The 9,123-nt window shown below is 43.2% G+C and overlaps 1 pseudogene; it reads left to right on the forward strand.

The window, feature by feature from the left end:
• LOC140730665 (ribonuclease T2-like) overlaps nucleotides 1–8,543 on the forward strand; it is a 38,982-nt pseudogene extending 30,439 nt beyond the window's left edge.
• The last annotated feature ends 580 nt before the right edge of the window (nucleotides 8,544–9,123 follow it).

Raw genomic sequence — 9,123 nt, forward strand, 5'->3', positions numbered from 1 at the left:
GTGGTAACATCACCATCAAGTAATGGCATGTCACATCACATTAATATTGATCTGGTTGTAATTTTGTAAGCAGTCATTGTCTTTTTCTGCTCTAGATGACAAGTGAAGAATGCAAAGTTCCTCCTAGCATTAACTATTGGACTGTTCATGGACTCTGGTGAGTAGATACTTCCATCAATGATCCTATAAAACAGTGTGATCTGCCTAATTCCTAGTCCAATGTCAATGCAACTCCCAGCCAACTATTTTGGGGGGTGGGGGGTCTAATAACAGTTGATGGTGGTGTGTTGGAGCTACGTCTCTACCAAAGGAGGTGTAATGTTGTCCTCTCCGCTAGCCAACAGGTCACCATTGGGCAAGGTGTAGCACCTGCTTAGCACTGCCCCCCCCCACCCCCGATCAAGATCATGTGAAGCCGTAGGAGCAGGTGGTGAATGGTCGTGTGTACAGCCGGTGCGTATCACAAGTCCTGGTTCTGCAACCACTGATGCCAGGCAGTCAATCTCTGAAGAGTAGCGATAACGGCTGGGGTCACTCACCTTGCAAAGACTCTGCTCAGAAGACAACATCGGCAAACCACTTCTGTAGAAAATATTACCAAGAACCATCATAGTCATGGACAGACCATGATTGCATACATCATGTGACACAGCACATAATGATGACAATGAATAGTAGTTGATTCCTGGGTCAGTTCGTGGACAGTAAGATCCCACGGGTGTCAGGTGACCAGGAAATATTGGCCAATATTCTGTCAGAGCTTATTTGCCTAATGCCAGGAGATACCGTGCCTGATAGTGAGGCTGAGCTGAAATATGGCCCCCAGCAGCTCTCTAGACACTCAGGGATGCTGCTAAGGACATAGAAACACCAGTGTCTTCTGTTCTATTTAATAAGATCACAGCCAAACCTTTACTTCATTGCCAACTTCCTGATTTTTCTCCCTCTCCCTAACATCCAAAATAAACTTTTGTTTTCTTGGTATTTGGTTTTCTTTGATATTCCAATGTGTGCTGAAGTGCAATATCAATTGCTGCTTTTCTGTCTTTATCTCGGAACCCCTCTTCTTCTCCCTCCCGTTCTCCCTCTGTTCCTTCCAAACAAAATTTCATTCCTTTCCACTGGCTGGGAGCTCGCCACTGCCCCCCTCCCCTATTCTCCCATCTTGTTCTCTTGGGAGGAGAAACGCAGACGCTTCATGAAAAGCCCTTTCGCTGAGACTGAAATGTTAATCTATCCCTCAGAGCGTATATGTTGCCTTTACTTGCTGTTTTTTCATCACTTTGATTTTATTTAGAAATATAGAAAACCTACAGCATAATACAGGCCTTTTGCCCCATAAAGCTGTGCTGAACATGTACTTTAGAAATTACCTAGGATTACCCATAGCTCTCTATTTTCCTCAGCTCCATGTACCTATCCAGGAGTCTCTTAAAAGGCCCTATCATATCCGCCTCCACCACCGTCGCTGGCAGCTCATTCCACGCACTCACCACTCTCTGTGTAAAAAACAAAACAAAAAACTTACCCCTGACATCTCCTCTGTACCTACTTTCAAGCACCTTAAAACTGTGCCTGCTCGTGCTAGCCATTTCACCCCTGGGAAAAAGCCTCTGACTATCCACACGGTCAATGCTTCTCATAATCTTATACACCTCTATCAGGTCACCTCTCATCTTCTGTCACTCCAAGGAGAAAAGGCCGAGTTCACTCAACCTATTCTGATAAGGCATGCTTCCCAATCCAGGCAACATCCTTGTAAATCTCCTCTGCACTCTCTCTATGATTTCCACATCCTGTGCTAAAACAATCTGAAAGTGGACAACAGAAAACAAATGTGTGTGTGTGTTTTTTTTTTATCCAAACAGGCCTTAAGCAAACCAGATGTGCAATAATTCCTGGCATTTCAACATCAAAAATGTGCAGGTGGGTATACACGGTGGGATTAGTCAGTAGGCCCTTCGTCTGTTCATTTACGTGCGACAGCACTTACTTGGTTCAGTATGATGTGCTCATTGAAATATCAGGGAGGGTTTATTGTTTTGGTTAAAGTACTGCAGGTTTAACAGGTATGTTAAATCTATTTTATATGGTATTCACACGACCTTGATTAGGTTACAGCTCTTACTGGGTTTGGAATGGAGCAGGGAACTGCAAAGTTAAAACATTAAACAGAAATTCCCCCAAATTATTATTAGTTTTAATATTGGATCTGTAATTGGCAGCAGAGGTGATGAGGAATGATTTTTACTTGAATTGATGTTGCATTTATAGTTCAAAGTAAACTTTATTATCAAAGTACATATATGTCACTATATACAGCCCTGAGATTCATTTCCTGTGGGCATACTCAGCAAATCTGTAGAATAGTAACTAACAGGATCAATGCAGGAGACAACAAACTGCAAATGCAAGTATAAATAAATAACAATAAATAACAAGAACATGAGATAGTGAGATAAAAAGTTCTTAAAGTGAGATCATTGGTTGTGGGAACATCTCAATGGATGGGCAAGTGAGTGTAGTTATGTCCTTTGTTCAAGAGCCTGATGGCTGAGGGGTGGCAACTGTTCTTGAACCTGGTGGTGTGAGTCCTTTGGTACTTATACTGCCTACCAGATGGGAGCAGCAAGAAAAAAGCACGGCCTGTGTGGTGGGGGTCCCTGATGATGGATGCTGCTTTCCTACAGCAGCATGTCATGTAGATGTGAGGGCTTTTTTCTGTGATGTGCTGGGCCGAATCCACTACCTTTAGTAGGATTTTCTGTTCAAAGGCATCGGTGTTAAGGCATCAGCCAGGGTTAAGGGGGGCCTGAACTGGACTCCTGCTGTGATGCACGAAGAATTGGTCTTTTCTCTGCTACTTTATGCGCTCATTTCTATCCCTAGTGCTTGATGTCACCATCCAAGTGAAACACTGGCGATGAACATGCGACGTTGGTCAGGACTAAGGTTTCAGTCATTTGGAATTCATTGAAGTGAAACAGGCCCATGGTTCTGCTTTTCTCGATTGCTTTTCCTTGGAAGTAACTGGCGTTGGATCGCTGTAAACTTGAGGCCTCTGCTGTTTGTGATGTGTATAAATGACCTGGATGAAAATGTAGATGGGTGGATCAGTCAGTCTGCAGATGATATGAAGATTGGAGATGCTGTTGATAGTATCAAAGATGGGCAAAGAATACACGGACTATAGATTAGTTAGAGATATGGACAGAGGAATAGCAGATGGAGTTTAACCCTGCCAAGTGTGAAGTGTTGCGCCTTGGTAGGTCAAATGCAAAGAGAACGTAAAGGTCTTGCCCTTAACAGTATTGATGTGCAGAGGGCTGGTGGAGTCCAGGTTCATAGCTCCCTGGAGGAGGGTACACGTGTTGATAGGGTGGATAAGGCTGCATTTGGCAAGCTTGCTTTTATTAGTCGAGGCACTGGTTTCAAAATTCAGGAAGTAATGTTGCAGCTTTCTAAAGCTCTAGTTGGGCTGTGTCTGAGTACTGCGTACAGTTCTGTTGGCCTCATTTTAGGAAGCCTCCAACCTGATGGCATGAACATCGATTTCTCGAACTTCAGTAATGCCTCCCCCACGCTTCACCATTCCCCATTCCCTGCTCTCACCTTATCTCTTCGTCTGCCTATCAACTCCCTCTGGTGCTCCTCCCCCTTTTCTTTCTTCCATGGCCTTCTATTGTCTCCTATCAGATTCCCCCTTCGCCAGCCCTGTATCTCTTTCACCAATCAGCTTTCCAGTCTTTACTTCACCCTTCCCCCCCCACCCTGGTTTCACCCATCACCTTGTGGTTCTTCCTCCCCTTCTAACTCTGACTCCTCATCTTTCTTTCCAGTCCTGAGGAAGGGTCTCGACCCAAAATGGAATCTGTGCTCATTCCATAGATGCTGCCTGGCCTGCTGAGTTCCTCTGGCATTTTGTGTGTGTTGCTTGGATTTCCAGCATCTGCAGATTTTCTCTTGTTTGTGATTACTAATTTAATTGATTCGGCACACCGTCTCGGGCCAAAGGGTCTGTTCGTGTGCTGTGCTGTTCTATGTTGTACATTAGGAGGTGATTCAAGCCTTGTCTTTCAGACAATGGCAATCCAGCTTTATGGATTCCGAATGATGAGCTGTTCTAAAGCACAAGATCAGATTAACACCTCACTGGTTGGACTCTTATTTATGTTGTTGCACTGCGTCCCTTGGCAGTTAAAGTGCTTTACGTTTCTGTTTGTTTGCAGGATATTTTATCTGACTTGAAGCAGTGGTGGCCTGATGTGATTAATCCCAACAGTACTCGTCTCTGGTAGGTCCTGTGATGATCACCTGGCTCTCATTGTTCACAGCTCAATTGCTCATGTTGGCAACGCAGTCCCGAAGAGTACTGCACTTTGGAGGTATCACCTTGCTGATTTCAGTGTCCATTTGGATTCCAGTCTACCTGCTCGGACAGGTGTGTGGTGCATGGAGTTCCATTCACATAGAGCCCTAAGCATCCCCGCACCTGGGAGCCACTGAAATCAGACTTGAAAATCAGAGCCCAGTCAGCACGATCTGCCGTAGAGTCAGAGTGATCCAGCGTAGCACCCACCGGCTGTCACACATTGATTTACACTTTATTTGCTTCACGTTTCAATCGACTGGTCACAGAATCTCCCACCTCCAGTGGGGGTCAATTCACAGTGACCGTTTAACCTACCAACCCTCATGTCTTTGTGATATAACACACACAATGCTGGAGGAACCCAGCAGGTCAGGTAGCAGCCATTGAGAGAAATAGACACCCAACGTTTCAGTTCCAGTTTGGCCTGAGACACGAAGGTCTGTCCCTCCAATCCTGTTCAGCTCCTACAGCAATTTCTGTATTGCTGCAGTCCCTTGTTGCTGCTCAACCTGAGTACTTGTAGCAGTTTCAGTTTTTAAATGCTTAAAATTTCTACCTCCCCCACATGGTTGAAGCGTATAATGGGAAAAATAATGCTAGGAGCTTGATATTTATGCCTAGTTACAGTAATAATGTCCATAACACAAAACTTCAAGACTCTACAGAAATACAGTTAAAAGGTTAGGAGATGGGTGGACAAGGTCAGGCTAGGCTAAGTAACTAACAAAAATACATAAATTTATTATGATTTGTAATCAGTTAAAGAAGTCAGAATAAACAATCTTTCTGGAGAAAGGATAAGATTTTCTGCCTCAAAGTTGCTTGATTTTTAAGGGAGTCGGGGGATTTGTGGTTAGTGCAGAAAGATGGCACTGAGGTAAAAGATCAGCTTCAACCTTATTTGAATGACATCAGGCAGAAAGGGATCGAATGGCTGCCCACTCCTAGTTTTAATCTTTTGAAGTGGAAGTGGTTATTGGGCGTGATAGGAATCCAGAAAAAGCAGTGTGTTTTGAGGAATTGTAGCATGGTAGTATAGTGGGTGGGATGGCACCAGAGGGGGCCGCATGGTCGTCTAGCAGTTAACATAACACTTCACAGTGCCAGCTGCAAGGACGGGGTTCAAATCCCGTTCCTGTCTGTAAGGAGTTTGTACTTCCTTCCAGTGACCGCGTGGGTTTCCTCCGGATGCTCTGGTTTCCTCCCACAGTCCAAAGAAATTTGAAATGCTACCTGACCTGCTGAGTTCCTCCAGCATTGTGTGTGTTATGTCACAAAGACATGTGGGTTGGTAGGTAAGTTTATTATTTATTTAGAGATACAGGACAGAATAAGCCCTTCCAGCCCTTTGAGCTGGACCACCCACCAACCCTCGAATTAATCCTAGCCTAATCACAGGACAATTTACAATGACCAATTAACCTGCTAACTGGACATACAGCCTCCTTACTGATGATGTCGGAATTGAACTTTGATGCCCTGAGCTGTAATGGTGTCATGCTAACCGCTAGGCTACCATGGCACCCTTCGGGCACGCTATGTTGGTGCTGAGAGCACGGCGATGCTCGTGACCTTTCCCCAGCACATCGCGGACTATGTTGGACGTTGACACAAAGCAATGTGTTTCACTGTCTGTTTCGATGTAAATGCAATGAGTAACATTAATCTTAAAAGGGGAACCATGCAACCTGATATTTGTATAGGATGAGTAAGTGTGAGAAAACCTCTCGTCGTCATGAAGTAAAACCCAGCCTGGAAGGATGGGACTGACAGGGATGGTCTTCTGTCTGTGGAATCAGCCTGACATTTCGGGTGTCTCTTTCTCAGGAAGCACGAGTGGCAAAAACACGGGACCTGCGCGGCAACACTGGAAGCCTTGGACTCCCAAAAGAAGTACTTCAGTAAAGCCCTGGAACTGTTCAAAAATCTGGACCTGAACAGGTAGCTTGTCTCCTGCTTAGTAGCACATCCTCCTCATCTCACTCTGTCCCATTGGGGCGGGGGTAATCTAACAATGTTTTTACTCAATCCTCCGACGTCCACTCCTTATTCCAAGTATTCTTTGCTTCAGTATTCAGCAGTGAGAGGGGCCTTGGTGATTGTGAGGTCTGTGTAAAACAGACTGATGTGCTGGGACAGGTTGATGTTAAGAGGATGTGCTAGAACATTTGAAAAACAAAGCGTCTGTACTGTTCTGTGTTCAAAGGCTTTCTGTTTGAGGTGTATGCCAGGAGACGTACTGCTACCATTTTTTGTATTTAATTTGTGCTTTTAAAAATTCCCAAATCAAAGCATTCATGTCTACTTTAACCCATTTCTTTATCTACACTAACATTCACTCCTTTTGCTTTTGATTATACCTGAGCTCTATGATAAACCTTCTTCTACATAAGAGATCATACAGCCCCATCAGTTAATGCTGGTTCTCAGTGCAAATGTGTTCATCCAAGTAAATCTATATTCTACTTATCCCCTGTAACCTTTACTCTCTTGTGTATCAACTTCACCCTGATCCTACCACAAACCAACAGAGAGGATAATTTATGGTAACCGTCGTTGGAATGTGGGAGGAAACCAGAGATCCATATGGGATGAACACGGAGAACTCCACATGCAGACTGCCGGAGGTCAGGATTCAGCCTGGGGCGCTGGAGCTGTCAGGCAGCAGCGCCAACATGTCAGCCTAATCTTTGTCTGTTGTGCTCTGTCCATCTCTAATGATCTCTGATCAATTGCTGTCTTCTGTAATGTGATATTTATTTCAATTCAGGATCTTAATTTCCAGTGATTAACTTATCTTTGAAACTTTATTTAGGGTACTTGAGAAGTCTAATATATTGCCATCATCCAAGTATTATATGGTAAGACCTCACTCCCGTTTCAAACTTAAGCACCTTGTTTTCCTACGATGCTGTGATTACTATGCTATAACTGTTACTGTAAAATTCTCAATTTTAGATGGAGGACATAGAAGATGCCCTTGTGAGAGTGTATGGGGTAACACCAAAGATTCAGTGCATGTTTCCACCCCAGGTAATACATTCCTGTATCCTTGTGATTCATACAGTTCTGAACAAAACCTGGATTGGAAGAAATTATAATTAAATCAAGCTTTCAATTTAAAACATTATACTTTTCATACTTCTATCATGCTACTGTTTAAAACAGAATACCTAGATGAAGTGAACACGAAGAGGGAGTGGGGCAGCCTAGGATCACAGAGCACAGTATCAGAATAGACAGACGTCCCCCGAGAACGGAGTTGAGGAGGGATTTCTTTCACAAGAGGGTGGCGAATCTGCAAAATCCATTGCCACACCCAGCTGTGGAGACCAAGTCATTGGATATATTTACAGCGGAGGTGGATAGGTTCTCGATTTGTAAGGGCTTCTAAAGTTATAGGGAGAAGGCAGGAGAGTGAGTTTGAGAGGGATAATACATCAGCCTTAATGGAATGGTGGAGCAGACTTAATGGACCAAATGGCTTAATTCTTCTCCTGTGTCTTATGGTCTAATACAAGTCTGCATTTACACCTTGTCCACCCAGAACAATAAAACCAGTTTGTGTTGAGAGGTTATTCCTGTACCAGAAGCAATAGGTCACTTCTGTTGATAGGATTGCCAAGAGATTATGCTGGAATCATCAGTATACAGCAATCATTAATCTCTCCATATCTGGGAATTAAGGTTAAACAGTGATTTAAGCTCTAAGGACTTAGACCTGTAATTCCTTGTTTGAAAAAAAAAATTGACTAGAAATGATAAAAGTTCTGATTTTAAAAATACTTCACTATAGTGAATTTCCTATATCTAGGAAGGTATGAGCTTGTAATTCAATAGTTTAACTTCCTTTTCTTTTTTCACTCTACTTCCCCAACCACAGGGAGTGTCAGTTCAAACGCTGGGCCAGATTGAATTCTGTTTCACCAAAGAATTTCAGCTGCTGAATTGCACAAAGACTGCACCCAGTCCACTTGTCTCCGAGGAGGAACAACAGAATATGTATTCACAACTTGGTATATGTGACCCTAACAAGCAAATCCGTTATCCTCCCATAGAACACTTGCATTGAATGTATGTAGGGAAATGGCAAGTTTAGTGCCAGCAGTGTGCTTCTGGTCACCTGAGGAGATATTTAATATACTACAAAGTATACAAAGTAAACTGCTTTCAACTGTCAAACTCACTTCCTCATTTTATTCCAATATTTTGCATCGCACTCTAGTGCTCGCCTCTGCACCTTAGTAAAGTTGCCCCCTTCATAAATTGAGAACTTCTGACAATGGATTCAGGATATAATCACCACCACCAGAATGCCTCCCCACTGCTAGACCCTTTCACAATCCTTTTTTTTTTAAGGAATGAACTAATCTTTGATCCCTAGTGTTACATCCAGAGGTGCCACTTCTCTTATTGGAGAATGCTATGTATTTCCTAAGATGTCTTCCTGGATGCATTAAATTTTCCGTCTGTTATCTTTCACACGGTACAATATCAGAAAAGTCAGAACCTCCTTTTATTGTTGCCTATTTTTCAGTAATGTGTGCCTGACCATTTGCTATCTATTCTCCCAACTGTTCAGAGATAATTGCACAAGTTCAATCCATTTGATAATTCTAATATTTTAACTTTACTCACAGCTATCATTTAACTGAACTCTGAATGACACAGCATCGCTGCGCTGTTATTCCTGTCCTTTAAGCAATGTCCCATTAACGACAGGAATATTACAGGTACATGAATCGGGACTG

The sequence above is a fragment of the Hemitrygon akajei genome, chromosome 7 (genome assembly GCF_048418815.1).
Source record: "Hemitrygon akajei chromosome 7, sHemAka1.3, whole genome shotgun sequence".
Classification (NCBI taxonomy): domain Eukaryota; kingdom Metazoa; phylum Chordata; class Chondrichthyes; order Myliobatiformes; family Dasyatidae; genus Hemitrygon; species Hemitrygon akajei.